This window comes from Dipteris shenzhenensis, chromosome 28, assembly GCF_047967505.1.
Source record: "Dipteris shenzhenensis isolate YYH24624 ecotype China chromosome 28, Dip_SZ_1.0, whole genome shotgun sequence".
Taxonomy (NCBI): domain Eukaryota; kingdom Viridiplantae; phylum Streptophyta; class Polypodiopsida; order Gleicheniales; family Dipteridaceae; genus Dipteris; species Dipteris shenzhenensis.
Genome location: NC_141623.1, coordinates 32,966,670 through 32,991,927, shown reverse-complemented (window position 1 = coordinate 32,991,927; position 25,258 = coordinate 32,966,670).

The window sequence follows — 25,258 nt, the reverse complement described above, 5'->3', positions numbered from 1 at the left end:
CCAAGAGTATGTTGACTCTATGCCAACATGAACTTATGTAGAAAGGGAATGTGATACAACTTTGTGATACAACTTTGTGTTACAACTTTGTGTTACAACTTTGTGATACAACTTTGTTTTACAACTTTGTGATACAACTTTGTGTTACAACTTTGTGTTACAACTTTGTGTAACAACTTCTAGATACAACTTTGTGTTACAACTTTGTGTAACAACTTTGTGTTTCAACTTTGTGATATGACTTTGTGTTACAACTATGTTACATGCAGAGAGAGAAGCTCTCCAACTTGTATAAATACCCCATAATGTGTTGGTAAACTGAAAAAAAAGCATGGAGTGAACACAAAATCAGAATTCTTGCTTATGGAATGAAGAAAGATGAGGTCCTTAAGTAGGCACCTCTTACATGATCACTGACATCATTGATGACCTGTGAGCTCCACAATCATCTCCTTTATCTGCTCGTAGATTCTCTCAATCATCCTATGTGGCTTCTATCACCACCTAACTGTGCTTATGGGCATCTAATTGTGCCTCTAGCACACACACATAGAAACTAAGGCGTGCTTAAGGCATACACCTTGAGATATCCCAACAAAACCCCCCCTCAAGGGAATGCCTTAGGCTATGTCAAGGATACAGCTAGCACAAGGTGTCACATGCCATCTCATGGTGGTCATGGATCTATCAATGGCTAGGATCTCAAGCTAGCAAGGGTTCGGTGTAAGGTAAACAAAAGGGATACAAAAGACCTTCCAATGGTTATCTCCCCTACATGTACATGCACACAATGTCTGTAGGAGGTACCATGGAGCAAAAACACATACACATGGCCTACATCATATGGTGACCATAGGTGTTTACAAAACACAATAGTTTATTTCATTCATTTTGGAGGACTATCCAGGTTGAGTACCTTGACTCAACATAAAAAAGAGAGATCTGGAGCATATATGGAGATGATTCAAAAAGCATAATCTTCAAAGGATGCCTCATCTTGTAGAGGCACATCAACTGAAAGTAGATTGGTAGTTTCTAGCTTTGTAGTTGCTTCCTTTTTGGCAACCATTATATTGGAAATCTTCAACAAGGAAGCCATGTTGGCATTCTCTTCCTTTGTAGCATAACAAGACATTGCTTTATGTTTTGGCCTTTCACATATTTTGCATAAGCAAGCCATGAGAGGGTCTAACCCAAGAATTGGGCAATGTCTACTCTCTTACAAGGCTAGATGAACAACTAAAAAGCTTCAAAGTATAAGCATTTAATGTAGCAAAGACTTGTGACCAAATTTCATACTATAAATCAATGATGCTTTCACTTGCATGCTTCATAGAGGTGGCTAAATGAAAGCTTTCCAATCAAATCTAGGTATAGCAACTTAAAAGAAAGTTGTAGCCATAGTTGTACTAATGCTTTTGAAAACTTCAAAACCTCAGAAATGCTAAAGTAGCATCTAATGTAGCATCACTTTCACTACCTTGTCAGAACTATAAAAAACAGAGGCCTGAACTTGGAGGGCTTGTATCTCACTCTCCAAAGCAAAGAAAAAGGGGCTTTCTAAAGCAAAAGAAAGCTCTTATACTAGAGAAGATCCATTGAGGAGGAGAGGGGCAATTCCGTGTCAAGTCGCCATAGCTAGCTTCTTTAAAGTTGACTGGTTTTTTTCTGTTTTCTCCTTGAATATGTAGCCATTGCTGCTCAGATTTCAACAACAACTTTTCCTCAGTGTCATCCAGCATGGGTTGAGAGGAATTTGCAGATAGATAGGTACATAGGCAGAATTGCGTGAATTTTTGTCGATCAGTGTGAGTGTTGGCATTCCACGTACAGTCAAAATTTCACAGAAAGCTTGTAGCTGGAAGTTTTCCCATATAAGAGGAGTTTGTAGCTGAAAGGGTTTGGGAAAAGGTTGTTTGTAGGTAGAGAACAAAGCTCTCAAAGATTTGGGGAAGAAGGAGGAAAATGGAGAAGAAGAAGATAGAGAAGAAGAAGATGCTGTGGCACAAATGGGCTCAAGGGGGATCAAAAGGCTTTGATACCATGTTGGTAAACTGAAAAGAAAGCATGGAGTGAACACAAACTTAGAATTCTTGCTTATGGAATGAAGAAAGATGAGGTCCTTAAGCAGGCACCTCTTACATGATCACTGACATCATTGATGACCTGTGAGCTCCACAATCATCTCCTCAATCTGCTCCAAGATTCTCTCAATCATCCTATGTGGCTTCTATCACCACCTAACTGTGGCACCTAACTGTGCCTCTAGCACACACACATAGAAACTAAGGCGTGCCTGAGGCATACACCTTGAGATATCCCAACATAATGGAATGGAGTCCACACTCTTTGGGGCATTGTGTTGAATCTACTTTGGTATTCCAAGCATTTGTCTCAAGTGTCCATGCTTCCTTGCACTCCACGTCCAAAAGCATGTCCTAACCTTGCAACTCCTCCTCCCCTCTCCTTCAACCTTGCAACCCACCCTCTCCCTCTCCTCCTCCCTCCTCCTCCTTCCTCCTCCTCCTCCCTCCTCCTCCTCCTCCTCCCTCCTCCTCCTCCTCCTCTCTCCTCCTCCTCCCTCCTCCTCCTCCCTCCTCTCTCTTCTTCCCCCCATGCTCTTACACCTTCTTCCTCTCCCACTCCTATGCTCCCTAAACCCTTTGTTCCTCAACCCTTAAACTACATGATCTATGAGGGAGACGAGTTCTCTACCATGTACTCTACTTTGAACCCTGGAACCTCCTTCTGAATTGTGGAACCTCCTTCTGAACCCTGGAACCTCCTTCTAAACCCTGGAACCTCCTTCTAACCCTGGAACCTCCTTCTAAACCCTGGAACTCCTTCTAAACATTGGAACCTCCTTCTGAACCCTGGAACCTCTTTCTAACTCTAGAACCTCCTTCTAACCCTTAAACTCTTCCGAAACCCTACCACCCCCAATGAAGGTGAAAGTCTTCATTACCTCTACAAAGATTATCTACGTTCCTTTTACACATGCATGCACTTTGTTTGCTCACCACACTTAAGCCTACATCTCTCTCCGGAACATGACTCGAGGTCCTAAGCTACACATATACTACAACCGATAATCCCAATATATCTGTAGGTGACAAAAAGCCTTAGAACCCTAAAAACATAGAATACCCAGCTCTTCCTACGAAAGTAGTAGGAAAGAGCTAACATTCTCCAAAAATGCCAAAATAGTGGAGGAGGTCTACTACTCTACATTATTGTCTGAGGTACTTTCCTCCTTCAAGCTAGTAGGCGGGTCACTCAAGACCTCATCTTCCACTTCTTCTAATATGAGGTCATAATCTTCAGAGATTACGTATTGGCTTTCCATGAAGGCCTCTACACAACCCATTATGTCCTTTATACATTCATCTTTGGTGCTCCAACAATTGTGGTGGTCTCTCCATAACCTACGGAGATCTTGTAGGTTGTGTTGTGCTTTCCTCATTCACCCCTGCTCCACGTGCCATGGTGAGGACCCCACCCAAGTGCACACACTTGGACATTGTACTTCACCCAGTCTGTATCATGTGTAATATTCTCTGCTACATGTAATAGTAGAGAAGAGATGTCCCGAATCACTCCAACATGGGGAATTGGGTTGGGGTTTTGGGAGGACAGTCATGGGTGAGGGTGTGGTTGTTCCATTTAGAACCTATTTGAAAAAAAAAGAACTGAATACGGCTAAGAAGCGAAAGAGAAAAATAGAAAAGGTTCGTGAGAAAAGAGAGGGGGAAAAAATTAAAGGAGAGAAAGCATATGAGCATATGAGCATATGGTCATGCATAAACATAAGCATAAGCATCTACCTTAGCATATGCTTATGAAAACAAAGAAAAGAGGATGAAAGAGAGGGGAAAAGAAGAAAAGAGTGGAAAAAAGAGAGGGGAAAAGAAGAAAAGAGAGGAAAAAAGAGAGGGGAAAAAGAGAAAAGGAGAGACAACATATGCTTATGTTTATGCATGAGCATATGAGCATATGATCATGCATAAGCATAAGCACCTATTTTAGCATATGCTTATGAAAAGAGAGAAAAGAGGATGAAAGAGAGAGGAAGAAGAGAGGGAAAAAGAAGAGAAGGAAGAGAGGAAAAGAGAAGGAAAAGAGAGAAAGCATATGCTTATATGCTTATGCATGAGCATATGGGCATATTCTCATGGATGAGCATAAGCATATAAGCTTATGAGCATATGCCCATGCATAAGCATAAGCATATAAGCTTATGAGCATATGCTCATGCATAAGCATAAGAATCTACTTTAGTATATGCTTATGAAAAGATAAAAGAGGATGAAAGAGAGGGGAAAAGAGAGGGAAAAAGAAGAGAAGGAAGAGGGGAAAATTAGAGCAATATCTAGAGCTCAAAAAATGGATAAAATTAAATAGGAAATGGAAAATCTAGAGACAAGGGCAAGCTAGGAGATTAGGATGCTCAAAAAGAACTATTAATTTAAAAGAGAAATCTCAAAATATATGAGCAAATAAGATTGAATGACTTGAGAGTCTACTTTAGGGATTGGTGGGCTAGGAAGATTGACAGGCCCACTCCAAAAACCTTAAAAATAATGAGGAGGAAGATATTACAAAAAATTGGATTAAAAAAGGGGCCCTTTAGAGAATTATCAAACTATTAGAGGCCTGAATAAGGGAATATGGAATCCATCAAGGAGATTATGCCATGTGGACTTTCCTATAACAAAGGCTCCCTAATTCTAGGGGAAATTTTATTTTTTTCCCAAAAAACCCCCAAAAAAATTTGGTGCTTCACAATAAAATATTGCCCATGGCAGGTCTAGCCTGCCATGTTAGGCCTCCGTGTTTTCCTCCCATCCAAACTAGTCCCCAACTAAGACTATGCTCACATTTTCTTTCTAGTTCAACCAACATTTGACTTTGAAATAAACTCTCTCATTATTCTCTCTCTTCCAAAATATTTCACCTCCTCCATACACCCCAAAAATGCATTCACGCCATCTTCTTGCACCTTATTAAAAACTATCTCTATTCTACTCTTGATTAGTCATTTTCCCTCCTCTTAATCATGTTTTTCTTACACCTACAAAAATCTCTCAGAGAAAACTTCCGTCCAAGCTCTATTCGCCCCTGTTATCACTTCCATTCATTCATACATTTCTATTCTCTTCTTAGAAACCAAAGGTGTAACCTGACTCCTCTTGGAAGGAGTACAAAAGGTGCAACTTGATTCTTCTTAGAAACTAAAGGTGCAACTTGATTCCTCTTAGAAACCAAAGGTGCAACCTGATTCTTCTTAGAAGGAGTACAAAAAAAGGGTGCTCTATCATTTTTGCCTCATTCTACCTTAGAGGTCTGTAGAGAATCAACTTCAAGAAAACAAGCATATAGTTTCAAGGTAATGAAGTCATTTCGCTTTGAGAGTTGCCTCTTTGTTATGTTCCTTCTCATAGTTCATTTGTAGAGAGAGAGAGAGAGAGAGAGAGAGAGAGAGAGATTATGATTTTGAGCTATATGCTTTTGAATTATTTGAGGCAAGCAGTAGATAGGAGAGAGAGAGGATCCTGATCCTGATAATGTTTTGTTTGTTTATGTGGGGAATAATCTTTTTTAATTTATTTTTGGGAAGAGAGAGAGAGAGAGAGAGAGAGAGAGAGAGGGAGAGAGGGGGGGGGACACACACACACACACACAAGTAATCTATAGATTTTGAAATAATTTTTTGTTAGAGAAGGGGAGAGGGGAGAGGGAAAAAGAGCTGGAGAGAGAGAGAGAGAGAGAGAGAGAGAGAGATACACATACACACACAAAATTGTGAGGAATGATTACTATGTTTGTTTATGGGTGAAATTAGAGAGGAAGAGAGATATTGTTCATCATATGAAATAGATAGGGACTATGGAGATAGAAAATGATAGATATCGAGGTAAGTTACAATTTTTTTTACTAAAGAACATCAAGGATGAGCACGGGTAATGGATTCCTTAGCTCTACAGGACATATTCATGGATAACAATGCAACCCACTAATCATGGGTGCTATAAAGTGGCTCAAAAGGATGCAATGGACATATCCAAACATTGGAAGGGAAGGATAATGGATTTTCACATGTCTCCTAGTAAAAAATAGTAATGCAGGTATACTCAATTCATATTTATCCACGCAGACATATATGTGCATCCAAATGCAAGCTCATGTAGGCCTTCCGTATCGCAGGCCCAATTGGTAAGTATTCCAAAGTGTAGTGATTATCATGCTTTAAAGTATTTGCATTTTTTTGGTGTCCATCTTATGTCTTAAATTTGTTTAACATATGTATCCATCTATTTACAAAGAGTGGGAGCATGCAGCTTGCATTACTTGGGTGTTGCATGTCCTCCATGCTGAGATCGGGAGTCTTCAGTACGAAGGTTGCACACCATCATTACTTGGGTGTTGCATGTCCTCCATGATGAGATCGGGAGTCATCAATATGAAGGTCACACACCATCAGAATTGAAGAAGGATGGGACCTTATTTTATGACTCAATGTAAAGATGATAATATTACAAGATAGGATGTATTGACAGATTACTTTTGACTCTTTAGCCTTCCCTTTCATAGTTTACATGCCGAGGATAGCCAACTTAATCAAGTACACCCAAATTGAGAGCATGCCTTGCCTTATCAACATTGGTTGGTTTTGGAAGCAGGGCTTTAGCTTTTGTTCCTATAGAAAGGCATGCTTTCTTTAAGATCTTAAACATGAGATAAAATGCTTGCGTACTTATCCCAACAATATCACAAAATCCCTGTGCATTAGTTGCATTGAATTGCTTCACAACTTTGCTCATTGACTTAGATGTTATCTCTGATTTTAGACTTTTAAATTTGGGATGTTGTGTAATAGACTCCATTTTTTTTGTAAACAATTCGCCCATAGCACTATAGGTACCTCTTGCCAATTTTATTTGGGCCATAACTTGGTCAATTGGACTCCAAATATGGTCATGTTTGTAGTCAAAACGATCGGGATGATATGAATGAATACATTTATCATGTTAAAGTGTCAAAATCCTAGATCTTTAGAAAGTTTATACTTATCTTTTTTTTTCATGAGAGTTGGACCTTATCAAACTCTATATTTAATTATTACCATGGATTTTTCTCATATAGAGTCTAGGTGGTTACATATAAAGATGAAACACAATGAAAACTTCTTTATTCATGAGTGGTTACATATATAGGCAACTGCCTCCATGTGGTAGATCCCAGATCCACAATCATCTCCATGATTTTCTCAATCAGTCACCTCCTATGATCACTCCGAATCCACACATCACACCAACCTGACATACCTAACTGCCAAGTCACTAGAACCTTCGAGTACACCTACACTCACACACTGCTAGCATAGGACTCCTAGGCACACACACACACATACATCAATTTGTCCTTCATTCCCCCCCACAAATTGATGACCTCATCTCTTGGCAATAGTACATGGGATGCTCCATGATGGCCGCTACCAATATCTCACTCCTCTTTTGCCAGTAGTATCCAGGATGCTCCAAGTCATGGCCCCAACCAGTTCTCACTCCTAGGACTCTTGGTTTACAACTGGGAGATAGACACTAACTATGTATGGAAATCCTCATGAGTCAAACAAGGAAAAATCTCAAGCAAAAGGCTAACAATGATTTAAGGATGGACTATCCATGGCAAAGAACCATTATTGACTTAAACACACAACATAAAACTAGAAGGTAGGGCCAATGCCCTCCTGGATGAAATATCCCTTACTGATGACAATCATATCATCAAATTAGACTTCATACTTTTTGTTTCTTGGATCCTTTTCCCCCAAGGTCTTGTCCTTCATCTTGTCCTTGAACATGGCATCTTCCTCAATGTTGATGTTTTCATCAATGTACATCTTGACATTTGCTAATTGAGTTGGTATGGAATTTACAATGTAAAGAGAGTAAATATCCCTTTTCCAATAGTAGCACCAAGAGTATCAGTGAAATCATGTTTCACTTCAAAAGTGCAAAACATTTGTTCATCATTTCATAGGTATTCCAAAAGAGCACATACTTTGAAACAATAACATTGTCACAATCCTTTGCATCAATATGATCATCTTTGGCTTGCTTCAAGTTCATCACATGATACTCATAAATAAGCATCATTGTACTCATACTTTGAAGGAAAATAGCCACTACTTCATCTTGAATGAGTCCCAACTGTAGCACCAAAATCCATAATGCATATATATCACTTTGCATCTTCATGAGAGGGTCTTACCCAACATGTAAGGTAGTGTCTGCTCTCTTACAAAGATCAATCAAAGTGAATGCACAGTAAACAATCAGTAAAAAAAAAAGAACATTATTTGAATTAAAAAAGTTGTCTCTGAATCTCTAATCTATACTTTAACTCCACTTTATATGTCAATCATCACCTTAGTATTTAGTGTAGAATCAAACTTCAAGAAATGTCTAGAAATACTTGTTGCTGAAAATAGAGGAACATTGGAGGATTTATACATCAATCCACATAGCATCAAGGATGGGACTTTTGTAGTGTAATAAAAGGTACATAAAAGGAGAAGGCTCAGTAGAAATCTCAGGAAAAATGGCACGTCACACCACCCGAGGTAACATCATCTTCTTCAACTGTGAAAGCCACGTCTTCTCTAAAATTGACTGGATTTTCTTCAATTTCTCCTCATCATCTTGACCATTTGTACTCCAATTTCACCAATAGGTAGCTCATAGGGTTTCCTAAGTTGTCGTCCAAGCATTGTAGTACTGGTGGCTCCAATAGGCTCAATTCATAGAAATGGTGTGGGATGAAGAAAGAAGAGGCACGAGCTGTAGAAGCTCTATTTCATCAATTCCTCCCAGGTGGAAGTGTGCCCTAACAAGGGGAAACTACAGCTAAAAGGGTAGGAGCAATGGTGGCTTGTAGGTGGAGAACAGTCTTAAGGCATTTTAGGAAGGAAGGTAGAAGAGAAACTCCATTTGGGGAAGAAGAGGGAATCTTCTTAGAATCTTCAAAGAATATCGTGGATTCTCTTCCTAGGCACTAAGATTCTCAGCAAGCTCTAATACCACATGTTGGTCATGGATTGAACAATGAGACAAAGATGAAACACAATGAACACTTCTTTATTCTTGAGTAGTTACATATGTAGGCAACTACCTCCATGTTGGTAGATCCCAAATCCACAATCATTTGCACGATTATCTCAATCAGTCACCTCCTATGATCTCTCCAAATCCACACATCACACCAACTTGACATACCTAACTGCCAAGTCACTAGAACCTTCTAGCACACCTACACTCACACACTCCTAGCATAGGACTCCTAGGCACACACACGCACATACATCAATTTTTCCTTCATATCATGAATGCTTATGTTTTTTTCCATTTCTTGATCTCAGCTTTAAGAGATTTGTTTTGCATCTTTAAGTGAATTACATTTACAATGTGCTCTCCCAATTAAGCATCTAATAAAATTACACTTAAGTGAATTACATTTACACTGTGCTCTCTCGATTGAGCATATAATAAAATATTGACATCAGTAAACAACATATATATTCAACACACTAAACTAATACCACATACACAAATTACATAAATAATAAATAAAACATAATAAGACTCTTAACTTAGTAGATTACATAAAACAACATATAATACAATTCAATATCACAAACTTAGTTAAATCATTCAATAAATCATAATTTTAAACAAATTATATCAAATATGCTTTAAAAAATAATGAATAGTGATAATATTAGCACATATACATAGTAAAATCATAGAAAACAGAACTAATATCACATACAAAGATGATTTAAGATTGCAAGAGAATCTTAGATGAGAGAAGACGTGGCAAGATTTGAAAGAAAAGCGCCCAAGATAGAGCAAGAAGAAGGCAAGGTGAATCTCATATGAAAATCTTCAAGGTTTTAAAAGAATGAAAATGGAATGGGAGGGAAATTCAACTAAAGAAGGAAAATGATGAGATTTTGGCATGAGATTCCATCCCGTGATAGAGATATATAGAGAAAGAAGATTCCCTCTCAAAAGAAAGGCAGAGATTTGAAAACAGGGTTGGCGCAAGAAAATTTTGAAATGGAGATCACAAATGAGAGAGAACATCCTTTGCTTTCTTAAGCTCCTTACCATAAACTAAGCTTTGATACCATGTGAAGAGAGTGGGAGAGAAGTAAGGAGTCTCACTTGTAGCTTTCTCACATACACAATGGGGGAATACACACAAAGGTGGAGGCTGAAAATAGTTTTCCTTTTCTTAGTTGTGAAAACCAAAAAGACTCTCTCTCTAAGAACAAAAGGAATAGGTGAACCCTATATGTGGGTCTCAAACCAAAATCAGCTAACCTAGGTGGCATACTAACTGAGCCACTAACTAGAGTACATAAAGATAGCTGTCATCCAGCTACTATTCATGGGCACTGTACCAATTGCATCTGTAGCTAACAAGTTGGTGGCATAAATGCATAATGGTCACCTTGGCATATCATGAGTGGAGCTCGATATCTCAACAAGAAGTGGGTATATGAACAAACTAGTATTTGTAGGAATAATTTAATGAGAAATTTGATGCCTTGTCTGTTGTGAATGAAGCCACTTCACTAGCATTAGATATCTAATTGATTGATTGAAGGATACTCATGATTAATTAGACATGTGAACGGTCTAGCATGTGATTAATTTGGCACAAGTTTGGTAGAACATTTGAGATAAAAAATAGAAATTAATGCCAACTCTTTATTATTTGAATGTATGCATGAAAGTGTAATTAAAGTCTGATGCCATCCATTGTAATGGTTTACATGGAATCACCTATCACTAATGTGTTTTTGTTAAGTGAATGATGCCACTGGGACATATATGGCTTGTCAATATGTCTTGGTGTCTAATGGGGATCCCTCAAGAACCATATTTACTTTGATTAATTAAAGATCACTCATTATTACTTGGACATTTTTGTACATATATCAAGATGACCATTAGAGTGATCGGTGCAATCACATGTGCATCAAGTCAGTGACGAGCAAAGACACATGTGTGTCAAGACATGTCTCGGGGGGGTCACTCATCATATGTAACCCTATCACGTGAGTTCAACAAAAGGATATTTTTTATTTCTAAAATTTACAGAAATAAATATACATAAGGGACTATTTAAAATAGTTTTACAGATTTGTATAGAAAAGGGGTATATTTTATTAATGAAAAATTTACAGATAAGGGATTTTAGAAATAGACCTTTAACACACATGATATAGAGGGTTTATACAGTGTCTCCTCTAGTGGAATTAATGGAAGATCTTTATATTAAATATTAATAAGTTTTCATTTGTCAATCCCCTAAACTCTACCAAATCCAAGCTAAACTTATCCACCCATCCATATTGACTAATACCTCACAAAACCAGAAACTCCTCAAAATTAATGTGTTTGTACTTTTTGTGAAACTATACTATATGAAAAGAGAGAGGTGGAAAAAAATGGCCTTTTTTATGAGCACTTGCTGTAATTCATCATATTATTCATCCTCATGTAAGAGATGCTCTTATAAATGACCACATCTTTACAATATCACCTCTTACTTGAGGCTAGCCTTTATGATGAGTTGCAAAATAGCTCATTCAAAGTACCATTTTTATCCAAGCATATCTTTCCATAGAGTATAATTTTACAAAAAATACAGGAGAGTTAACTTTGAATAGCTCCATTTCTTAGGAGACACTACTTAACACGAATGAAAGATGAGGTTTAGGGTAGATCTTGTAGAATCATTCAAATGAAGAAATGAAAAGCTAATAATAATCGATCAAAATATTCACCATTAATATTTCTAGAGGAGATACTAAAAAACAACTTTCAATTTTTGGCAGACTAAAAATTTGGAAAAACATTAATAATGTGCAATGAAGTTGATGGAAATATTAACACATTATTGGACCACATTGGAATTATTGCATAAGAAAATTATCTTTATGTCTTTGTGGCTAAAATCCTAGTGTAGAACCTTTGTGAATAATTCGACCAAAGTGTTGGTGTCTTGTTTTCTAAACCTCTAATACATGTTGTGGATTCTATAAATATCTTCACTCATATATTCACATTGGGTCGAGCATGTCACGCTCCATAAATAGAAGCTTCCAAACCATTTATCAACATGCTATTGAAAGATACAAATTACAAAACATTCATTCACATACTTTTGGAAGAATAAAAGATATTTATTCAAAAGAAATTGAAAGAATGTGAATACTTAAAAGTTCATGCACATAAAGTTGAAAGAATACATATGCATTCTTTCAATAATAAGTGTAGAAACTAAAATTCATGGAGTGCAAATTGCAAAGCATTCATTCACACTTAATTCAAAGAGTAAATATATTAATTCAAGAGTAAGTGAAAGAATGTAGCTTTATCAGATGAAAGAATACAAATTACAAAATATTCATTCACAAATTATTGAAAGAACAAAAAATATTCATTCAAAAGCAAGTGTAAGAATGTGAATACTTAAAAGTTCATGCACATAAAATCGAAATAATACATATGTATATATATATATGCTTTCAATAATAAGTATAAGAACTTATAACTTAAGATTAAACTTTTATCATGTATGCAAGAATAAAACTATTTTATCGACATTAAAATAAATAAATTATAAACTAAAATAAATAACAGTTTTAGAGATTCTAGAAACACATATACGTGAGATCTTGATTCACATACTATTGAAAGAATAAAAAATAGTCATTCAAAAGAAAGTGTACGAATGTAAATACTTAAAAGTTCATGCACATAAAATTGAAAGAATACACATATATACTTTCAATAATAAGTGTAAGAACTTATAACTTAAGATTAAAAATTAATCATGTATGCAAGAATAAAACAAATTTATCTAAATTTAAATAACTAAATTATAAACTAAAATAAAGAATAGTTTTAGAGATTTTAGAAACACATACATGAGATCCAAAGAACTCTAATTTCTTAACAGAAGCACAAATTTACATTCTCATAAAAGATTTTACAATCTCAGAAGAGATTACTAAGAGCTCACACAAATGTGATAAACTCCATACACACTCAAATCACATAAAACAAACTCCAATTAACATAACACACATCACAATTCACAAAAGGGATCTTAGAATCTCAAAAGAGAGATCCTAAGAACTTACACCAACAAACTCCTTCATGAAAGAGATCCTAAGAACTCACACAAACAAACTCCATTTTGATAAAGACCTTTAAGATTTCTTTAGCAACCTCCAAGGCCTAGCTGCTCTTTATTTTGTTCTTTGATCTCTTCTACTCAGCTAGAGAACCAAGCCTGAGATGAACACAAAAAGCTCCTCTGTGTGCATATATAGGCATCACAATAGACATACTAATAAATATTCGTACGAACAATTACTCATATGAATACTTGCATTCATATGAATACTATCAGATGACATGGCAAATTCCATAAAATTATAATGCGGCATTATTTTTTCGATCGATTCATTCTCCTTATGAATCATTTTTCTAATTTTCTTATATTTTTCAAATCATGAATTTGAATTTGTGTACTTAGTATTATTTGTTCTAGCTCCCATTGACTTTATTGTAGCCTCTCCTCAAGAGGGCAGATTTTTTTGTTGATTTTACATGCTTAGGAGCTGTTATGGTCTCTCTCACATTCACCCCTTAAATTGCATATGGCCCAAAGTGAGGCCATAACTCTTAGATCAGTAGTTTTTACCCTTTTGTCTCACATGAACATGTTCTTGGGCCCCAAGCACAATGAGAAAATTCCAAGCAAAAAGTTGGTTTAGGACCACATTGCCCAACTCCATGCATACACAGATATCAACAATCCCAATTCCATTTTGGTGCATGGTGAGAGTTCATATATAGGCAAAAACTACTTTCTTGGTTGGGAACATGAGAGGTCCTTACAAGCTTTATGAGCAATGTGACATTGTGGTGGTTTCTTGGGAAAAAGGAAATTTACTACCAAGGTGATACATGCGGTCCCCATGTGTTTTTCTCCTCTATCAGAAGCCCCCTGTCCATCAGCTTGCATCTCCTACTCTCTGTCCATCCTTCCCTTCCAGGACCATCTTCTAGCCACCTTCTCCACACACTTTGCCACCTTCATGCTCCAAAAGATTCAGTCCACCATCATGTAGCTCACCCTTGCATGCATTGTTGAGATATCGAGCTTTACTCGCGATATGCCAGGGTGACCATTGTGCATTTATGTCACCGACTTGTTAGCTGGAGATGCGGTTGGTACACCGCCCACGAATAATAGCTAGATGACAGCTATCCTTATCTACTCTAGTTTGTGGCTCATTTAGTATGCCACCTTAGTTAGTTGAGTTTGGTTTGAGACCCACATATAGGGTTCTTCTATTTCTTTGTACTAGAGTTCTTTTGGCTTTCACAACTAACAAGAGGAAAACTGTTTTCAGCCTCCACCTGTGTGTGTATTCCCCCATTGTGTATGTGAGAAAGCCGCAAGTGAGACTCCCTCGGGGGGTCACTCATCATATGTAACCCTATCACGTGAGTTCAACAAAAGGATATTTTTTATTTCTACAATTTACATAAATAAATATACATAAGGGATTATTTAAAACAGTTTTGGAAAAAATTTACAGATTTGTATAGAAAAGGGGTACATTTTATTAATGAAAAAATTACAGATAAGGGATTTTAAAAATAGGCCTTGAACGCACGTGATATAGAAGGTTTATACATAGTGACCCACCTGAGGAGACTCCTTCCCTCTCTCCCACTATCTTCACATGGTATCGGAGCCTTGTTCGTGGTAAGGAGCTCAAGAAAGCAAACCAAGTTTGCGGTGTCCTGGTAAGAGGACCAGTGTTGCTTTCCTATTTTGAGTTTGGGAGCAAATCTCTGCAGGTAGCACAGCCAGAAGTGCAAGAGTGCACTATCTCAGACTGAGACGCCTTCGCGGTGTGGCGAGAGCGCAGTACATGCTGCGGATTGAGACGTTATTTTTTTGATTCGAGGCCATTTTGAGGCCCTTTTTCAAGGCGGAATTTCTTCACAGGCACTCTGAAAAAAGCCTTGTTTTTGTTGTGCGACCACTGCTCGGCTGGTCGGTGAAAAGTTGCCACAAAATTGCATCGTATGCCTGTGTGCAAAGATATTGGGAGTTGCAGAATCATGCTTGTTGCCTGTTGATGCAAAATCGTCACTAGGAAGTGACTGTGTGGTCAAATACCACTTTCGTCAGTTTTGCAGATCTACCCGTGTGAGGCAAAAGCTGTGTTTTTCACAATGACAAAATATTTTGCAGTGTTCTGTAATGGCGTCTGATTCTCTTTCACAGATTGTAACTGAAGAGCTTGACAAGAACAACTTCTAGACATGGAAGTTTAGAATGATGAATTTCCTTATGGGAAAAGGCTATTGGGAGTTCATTACAGGAAATGAAGAAGAACCAGTTCTTCCTAATGTTCCCAATCAACAGGAAATGCAGGCATTTAAAGGGTGGCATGAGAGAGCCAGAAAAGTTATGTACTGGCTGTCTATCAGTATTTCAGATTCTATGATTGTGCATATTCAGGATGCAAGTACGCCAAAGGAGGCATGGGATACTTTGGAAAAAATGTACAGCACAAATACGCAAGCCAGGAAAATGCAACTCAAACAGGAGTTGCACAATGTGCAGAATGAAAATTTGAGCATAAATGACTACCACATGAAGGTGAAGAAAATTGCAGATGCACTTGCTTCCATTGGATCGCCAGTGGAAGATGATGATCTAGTTTCTGTCACCTTGAATGGTCTAGGAAAGGATAATGCACAGTTCCGGACATCCATTGCCGTCCGTGAAAAATTTCCTGATTTTGAAGAGTTGTTTGCTCTTCTAATTTCTGAAGAGCAGAGAAATGGGGGTGCATCTTCTTCAGGAGGAACTTCAAAAGAAACTGTCTTCTTCTCAAATGCTAGAAGAGGTAGAGGCAGAGGAAGAGGAGGCCAATCTGCAAGCTGTGGTAGAAACCAGAATATGCAGCAAACTCAAGAAAACCAGTCCTATGGAGGAGGACGTGGTAACTCTAGAGGCAGGGGGAGCCAAAGAGGCCGTGGTGGATGGTAGAGAGGCCAAAATGCAAATAACAATGTTGAATGCTACTACTGTGGTAAAATGGGTCATATGGCTAAGGACTACTACAAAAAGCAGAATGACATTATGAATGGAAAATTGCAGCAAGGCATTTATGCATCTTCTAGTAGGCAGGGTGATGACAGAAATGAGCATCTATTTATGGTGCAGCACATGACCAATTCTATGACAAGTGCAGAAGAACAAAATGATGTGTGGTATGTTGACTCAGGTGCATCAAACCACATGACAGGTCATGTAGAATGGATGCAGGATGCAAGAAAAATGGAAAAACCAAGATTTGTGGAGATTGGTGATGATACTGCACATCCTATTGTGCAGATTGGTAAAATTCCTTTGTCTATGCAGGATGGGAAAAAGAAATACCTGTCTGATGTATTTCATGTCCCGAACATCACCAAGAACCTGGTTTCTATTGGTCAAATGGTTGAGTAGGGCTTGCAGGTCAGATTTAATCCTCATGGATGCTTTGTTGAAGATATGAAAAATAATGGTCGCTTGATAGCAAAAGGAAAGAAGAAAGGTAGGATGTTTACGTTGGATGCGGACATGCCTGAATTGAGTGCGGACCGGTGTAGTTGCAGATATTGATATCTGGCATAAATGCATTGGTCATGTTAATATACAGTGACTTAAATCAATGCAAGCCCAAAATATTGTTACAGGATTGCCAAAATTCAAGGTTGCAGAAATGCATAAGGTTTGTGAAGCCTGTCAATTTGGAAAACAAGCAAGGAAACCATTTCCTAGGCATGTTCAAGAGAGTAAAAAGCCATTGGAATTAATCCACTCTGATGTGTGGACTACTAAGGCTGTATCTATTGGAGGCTGCCACTATTTTGTCACTTTTATTGATGACTTCAGCAGAAAAGTTTGGGTGTATTTTATGAAAAAGAAAAGTGAATGTTTGGGCACTTCAAAGCTTTTAAAGCTATGGTTGAAAAAGAAACAGGCCTGCAAATAAAATGCCTAAGGTCAGATGGAGGGGGAGAGTACCTCTCAAATGAGTTTGCAAGGTTCCTGTAGGAGCATGGCATAAAGCAGCAATATTCATGCAGTCATACCCCACAGCAAAATGGATTTGCAGAAAGGAAAAACACGCATATTGAAGAGGTATCTCGGGCCATGCTAAATGAAAAAGATCTACTAGATTATTATTGGGGTGAAGCAGTTGCTACAGTAGTTTACATAATGAACAGGACTCCCACTGCAACAATACATGGCATGATGCCAGAGGAGATGTATACTAGTAGGAAACCAGACATTTCTCATTTGAAAAGTTTTGGTTGCATTGCCTATGTTCATGTGCCAGACGAGTTGAGGGCCAAGTTGGATCCAAAAGCTGAGAAGTGCATCTTTATTGGTTATTCTCTGCAGCAGAAAGGGTATAGATGCTATAACCCTTCTTCTCGTAAGTTTACAATGAGCAGAGATGTTATTTTTGATGAGATGAGCAGCTGGTATAAACCAGTAAATGTGATGATTGATGTAGATGCACAAAATGGTAATGCTGCATAGAATTCATAGCAGCAATCACAAAATATCAGTGGACTTGCAGTGTCCTCTAGCAGTGGTTCACATACTTTGCCATGGACAGGCAGATTGAGATTAGGAGAATATCTTGAAAGCAATGCAGATAGTGGTATGCAGGTATCACAAAAAGGAAAAGAGAAGGTAGATCAGCCCATGTTTGATGTGAATGCAGGTCACTCTTATGTGGATGGTAAATCTAGTGGCTCAGAACAGAGCATTGATGATGTGAGTTGGGTATTCCTTCTATTGTTACACCTGGAGTAAGGAAGACCAGGGATGTTTTGAGAGCACCTAGAAGTGAGCCTATTTTGCACAGGTCTACCAGAGCTAGGTATCCTGTGGATAGGCTAAAATATGATGGATTTATAGCCATTCACTATGCCTGTATGGTCAAAGTGATACAGGAACCAGAACCTACTTCTTTTGAGCAAGCCATGGGAAATGAAAAATGGGAGAAAGCCATGGATGGCTTGGAAGCAAATGCTACATGGGAATTGGTGCCTTTGCCTAAAGACAAGAATGCAATTGGCTGTAAGTGGGTTTATAAGATCAAGCACAATGCAGATGGTTCTGTGAATAGATACAAGGCAAGATTAGTTGTCAAGGGGTATGCACAGACAAATGGCATTGATTATGAAGAAACATTCAGTCTCGTTGCAAGGATGGCAACTGTAAGAGCAGTCGTTGCTATGGCTGAATCAAAGGGTCAGTCTTTACATCAGATAGATGTAAAGAATGCCTTCTTGCATGGTGATTTGCAAGAAGAGGTCTTTATGGAGCAGCCACCGGGTTATGTTCATGCTATTTATCCTGAGTTTGTTTGTAGGTTGAAGAAAGCCTTATATGGCTTGATGCAAGCACCTAGAGCATGGTCTAACAAGATAGAACAGTATCTTGTCACTATTGGCTTTTAGATTTCCAAGGCAGATTTCTCACTCTATGTGAGAAAAACAGAGAAAGGTATTATGCTGCTTGTCATTTATGTTGATGATTTGATCATCACAGGTGATAGTGATGAAGATATCCTTCATGTGAAAATGCTATTGAAGCAGAAGTTTGAGATGAAGGATTTGGGAGAGCTGCATTATTTCTTGGGCATTGAGGTGATTAGATCACCAAGTGGGATATAGCTCTTGCAGAGGCAGTATGGATTGGACATGCTGTCCAAATATGGGATGGCAGGCTGTAAACCTATTTCAGTTCCTTTGGAGCAGAATGTGAAGCTAAGCATAGATGCAGGTGAGCTTCTGGAAGACCCTACTATGTACATATGCATAGTAGGAAGTTTGATTTATATGACTATTACCAGGCCAAATCTAAGCTTTGCTGTTGGATTAGTAAGTCAGTTTATGCAGGCTCCAAGGAAACCGCATTTGGATGTGGCTAGATGCATACTCAGGTATGTGAAGTCCACATTGCAGTATGGACTATTTTATGAGGCTGGGGTTTAGATATAGTTGCATGGATACACTGATGCTGATTGGGCTGGTAGTATTTTTGATAGACGATCTACCAGTGGATATGTGTTCTCTTTTGGGAGTGCTGCAGTCACCTGGAGCAGTAAGCAATAGCCTACAGTTGCCTTGTCGAGCACAGAGGCTGAGTACAGGGGTGCAGCAATGGCTGCATGTGACGTAGCTTGGTTGCATAAGCTATTTTATGATATGCATCAGTCTACAGATGGGCCAATGGTCATTTATTATGACAACATGAGCAGTATACACTTGGCAAACAACCCAGTCTATCATGCTAGAACAAAGCACATTGAGGTGCATTATCACTATGTGCGGGAGAAGGTTTTACTAGGTCTTATTGATCTAGTTTATGTCAGCACAGAGGATCACGTAGTTGACATATTCACAAAGGCATTGGGCGCAGAGAAGCTGCGCAAGTTCAGAGACCTGCTTGGTGTGCAAGAATTGGGATTGAGCTCGAGGGGGAGTGTTGATATATCGAGCTCCACTCGCGATATGCTAGGGTGACCATTGTGCATTTATGTCACCGACTTGTTAGCTGCAGATGCAGTTGGTACACTGCCCACAAATAATAGCTGTATGATAGCTATCCTTATCTACTCTAGTTTGTGGCTCAATTAGTATGCCACCTTAGTTAGTTGAGTTTGGTTTGAGACCCACATATAGGGTTCTTCTATTTCTTTATACTAGAGTTCTTTTGGCTTTCACAACTAAGAAGAGGAAAACTGTTTTCAGCCTCCACCTATGTGTGTACTCCCCCATTGTTCCCCCATTGTGTATGTGAGAAAGCCGCAAGTGAGACTCCTTCCCTCTCTCCCACTATCTTCACATGCATGGATTACCTTACTTTAAAAAAAAACACATTAGCCCATACTTTTACAGCTCTCAAAGGTTTTTCTCAACCTTAGTCCCAATCCATTAATCCCCAACCTTAGGCTTTAAGCACACCCTTATACACAACCTTGAAGCAAGCCCTTAGTGCTTGATTGTTGCATATGACCACACATTCATGAAGCACTTCGGGAACCACTCATGGCAAGATAAACATAACACAGGAAAACAATGAAAGACATGCCATCCCACACCAAATGCTTTGGAGTGCATGATGCACCCACACTGGTTTATCATCATATTGTGAGAGTCCCTACAAACGTATCTAAAATCTCAAGAAAATATCTACATCAGTGTAGAGTCTTTTATGAGTGTCCATAGCTCAAAGCCACCACCAACTAGCTATACACATAGCTATGCACCTACCCATCAGCATGCAACAAGTGAAAAACATATTTAGATTTTTATCCACACAACGTGTTCTCCACCATGTACTCTACTATGAACATTGGTCCCTCCTTCTAACCTTGAATCCCCTTCTGAACCCTAGAAGCTCTTTTGAACCCTTGCACCCCTTCTGAACCCCAAACCTCCTTCTTTTCTTTCAACCCCTGATAGAGGCAAAATCCTTCATTACCTTGGTCATGTCAATGCACTTTTCTTTCACACATGCATGTGCAATGTTTGCTTCCCACACTTAAACCTAGGTCTCTCATTGGAATATGACCCAAAGTCCTAAGCTACTATGACATGAAGCTAGGGGTAATAAACTTCAATCGCCTCTACACTTCCTACTCCTTTCAAACTGAGTGACATAGATCTTTATCACTAAGAAAGGGGAAATAAAACAAATCTTTCTTGCCAAGAGACCACACCATAATTTATTAGGCTGGATGGGTAGGTTCTAGGGAAACATTGCACCTCCTTTAGAAATACCTCTACAAGTAGCTCAAAACACTCTCCAAACTATTTTTAGAAACAGATGCCTATAACTTTTAGTGGAAACATGATATAAAATATTCCAACACATTAGAGATGTGTCTTGAAATGGCTTTCACTCTGATATAAGTTTCATGAGAAATAGAGAAGTGCTTGAATGAATATAATATGTAAACACACAATGATATGAGCCTTAAGCATAGCTTTGAGTTGATATAAGTTTCACATGGGGCATCGGCACTTGCCATGTAGGAGGCACTATCCCTGCCCCTCCTCTCCCTCTTGCACCATGCCTCCTCTTCCCGAGCCTGAGCCTTTGAACCTCTGCTCCACCTCTGCTCCGCCTCTATACCTCTCCTCTCCACCCCCTCCCCTCTTGTGCCCCTTCTGCGTCCCTCCTTTTACGTTTCCTCTCCACCTGCTTCAACCTCCTCTCGAGCTTCCCTCCTATAAAAATGACAAGCAATCCAGATTCCAATATTATATACTGATACCATGCAATGTAAAACCACGTGTTGTAATCTAGTAGAGCTACACACTACTACACACGGATCCTATTGCGATGTTTATGTACCGACATTTAGAGTGTGTAGGGCACTAATCATCGGTATGAAAAGCGTGTCTAGTAAAGCGTCGCTATATAGCGACGGCAAGCAAATTAACGGAGAATCGGAGTGAGTAGGGAGTAGAGAGACTCACTGCACTCACAATAGTGGGGATAATCACAATGAGTGAGTGGTACCTCCCCAAGTACACACATATATATCTATTATGGATAAGGTAGTAACCCTTAAGTACATCTAAGTACAAATGTGTACATAGTGTACTTAAGTGTCCTACATTAAAGTACAACATGAAGTACTATTTACATAGGGTGGCCAGTGCCTTTACCCCAACAACCTCCCACTTAAAGGCAGTGTGCCCTCAAGGAGAGAAAGAATATTGGCCTCAACCAATACCCATAAGAGATCTGCAGTGTGCAAACCTCTCTGCAGCTAACCCTTTGGTTAACAGATCTGCCGGATTGTCATCTGTATGCACCTTAACAAGCTTAATTTGCTTGTTTTCAAGCACCTCCCTGATAAAGTGATATTTCACATCTATGTGCTTAGTCTTTGCATGAAAAACAGGATTACGTGCCAACTGTATGGCACTCTGACTGTCACAATGCAACAATGGAATCTCCAATGGATAACCCAAATCTGTCACTAGCCGAGATAGCCATATAGCTTCCTTGCACGCCTCAGTGGCTGCAATATATTCAGCTTCTGTAGTAGACAAAGCAACGCATTGCTGCATTCTAGATACCCACGACACTGCACCTCCAGTGAAAGTGAAAACATAGCCGGTAGTAGACTTCCGGGTATCAGGGTGGCCGGCATAATCAGAGTCTGTATAACCCTGCACTTTGGCATCTTGACTGCCGAAACATATACACAAGTCCTGTGTACCCTTTAGGTATCTCATGACACCTTTCACTGCATTCCAATGCTTCTTGCTAGGTTTAGCCATGTATCTGCTAACCACTCCCACTGCAAACGCAATATCGGGCCTGGTTGCAACCATAGCATACATGAGACTGCCACAAGCTGATGCATACGGAATCTTTGACATCTCAGCTCTTTCAGCATCTGTCTGAGGGCTGTCCAAAGCACTGATTTTCACATAAGGAGGTAATGGAGTACCAATACTCTTCCCCCCCTCCATGTGAAATCTCTGCAAGACCTTGCCAATGTATTCCTTCTGAGATAAGTATAGCAACCGCTTTTCCCTATCCCGAAGTATGCGCATACCCAATATATGGTTTGCATCACCAAGATCCTTCATATCAAAGGTCTGGTGCAATCTCTTTTTCAAGGCATTCATCTCCTTATGAGATTTTCCAGCAATCAACATATCATCCACATACAAAATGAGGATAAGTAAACTGCCATCTGAAGCTTTCTTGGTATATAAGCAGTGATCAATGTCACTTCTCCTGTAACTTTGGGTTCGCATGAATGTATCAAACTTATGATACCATTCCCTAGGTGCCTGCTTTAGACCATAAAGACTTTTCTTCAGTCTGCATACAAGCTTCTCTTTGCCCTTCACTGTAAAACCCTCTGGCTGCTGCATAAAAATTTCCTCATGTAAATCACCATGAAGAAATGCTGTTTTGACATCCATTTGGACCAAATCCATATCTGCATGTGCAACCAATGCTAATACAGTTCTGAGTGTTGTCATCTTGACAACGGGAGAGAATATCTCCTCAAAGTCAACACCATATTCCTGCTTGAACCCTTTGGCAACCAGTCTGGCTTTATGCCTTGGCTTTTCACCAGGTGTGACTTTAAGTCGATAAACCCATTTGCATGGAAGTACCTTCTTACCTGTAGGCAAGGGTACCAATTCCCAAGTGCCATTTTTGTGAAGACTGTCCATTTCAGACTTCATAGCAAGATCCCATTGAACCTTGTCTGCCCTCTGCTTAGCCTCTCTGTAGCATGAAGGCTCTCCACAATCAGTGAGCATCAAATAATCAAAGCCGGGAATGAATCTGTCTGGTTGCCGTGATGGTCTAGTTGACCTTCTAACTTGATGTCCATCATCATCATGAGGTGGCTGTCCAGCCTGTTCATTACCCTGTTCTGGCTGCATTTGCATGTCAGGAAGATCATCTAACTGTGGTACATCCATTTGGATATCATGTGCCATGTCTGGCTGTCCATTTGGACCTACTGCAGCATCATTTAGTGGCTGATTATGCTGCTGTAATGGCTGATTTACAGCCCTCCTGTGTTGCCCATGATGCCTGTCATCATCAATAGTTACTTTTGAAGGTTCCTGCTGTACAACAGGCTCCTTGAACATGATGGTTTCATCAAACACGACATCATTGCTGCGTATAAGTTTTCTGTTTGTGGGATCCCATAATCTGTAGCCCATCTCACCTTTGTCACCATATCCTAGGAAAATGCATTTTAGAGACTTTGGATCCAATTTAGTTCTGTCCTCTTTGCGTACATGCACATACACAACACAACCAAAGACCCGTAGATGTTTGTAAGACGGAGGCTTGCCCGTCCATGCTTGTTCAGGCACACCACCACATAGTCTCTTGTTTGGTGACCTGTTAATAAGGTGCACAGCTGTCTTTACAGCTTCAGCCCAAAATGTGTGGGGCAATGCAGCATGTGACAACATGGATCTGACTTTCTCTTGAATGGTCCTGAACATTTTTTCAGCTGTACCATTCTGTGGAGGATCATATGGTGCAGACAACACCCTTTGGATACCCTTTGCCTCACAGAATTCTTGAAATTCTTTGGACAAGTACTCTCCACCATTGTCAGATCGTAAGGCTTTCAGTTTTTTGCCTGTCTCATTTTCAACCAGTGCAACAAACTTAGTAAAAGCCTTGAACGTATCACTCTTCTTTCTGAGAGTGTAAACCCACACTTTGCGGGTGGCGTCATCTATGAATGACAGTATGTACTTTGAACCTCCTAAAGAGAGTGTAGGCATCTCACACACATCTGTATGTACTAGCTCCAAGAGCTGTAATTTCTGATTTGACCTTCTCTTATGAGGTATTTGTACTTGACGACCGTAGAGACAAAATTCACATTTCTGCAAATCTGAATATTTTAGACTCGGCAAGTAACCAAAATGAGCCAATTGCTCCATTCCCTTAATACTCATATGGCCAAGCCGGCTATGCCACAATGAAATCTTTGGCAGCTCGGTGGCATTTACATTAGAATGCGGACAATGTCCAGCATGAAGTGAGTACAAAGTATCAACCTTAGGACCCCTGGCAATAGCCATTGCCCCTTTGCTGATTTTCCATTTCTGATTACCAAAGGTGGTAAGATAACCATCATCATCCAACAACCCTGTGGAAATCAAGTTCTTCTTCACCTCAGGAACATGCCTGACCCCTTTAAGCATTAACTGCTGGCCATTTTCAAGAACAAGCCTGACATCACCTATACCAATGATAGAACATGCATGGTTATCACCAAGAAAGACAACTCCCTTCTGCCCTCCTGCATATCTGACAAACAGATCTCTGTAGGATGTCACATGAAAGGAAGCACCTGAATCTATAATCCAGGAAAACATATCTGATCCATCACCAGCATGAAGTGTATGAGCCTCCAGTGAAGAGGTGAAACATATCTCATGTCCACTGTCACTGTCACTAACATAAGTAACATTCAGCTCCTCTTTTTCTTTGCCCTTAGACTTGCCTTGAGCCTTGCCTTCTTTGGCTCTCTGGTCATTCTTATTTTGAAAACACTTTT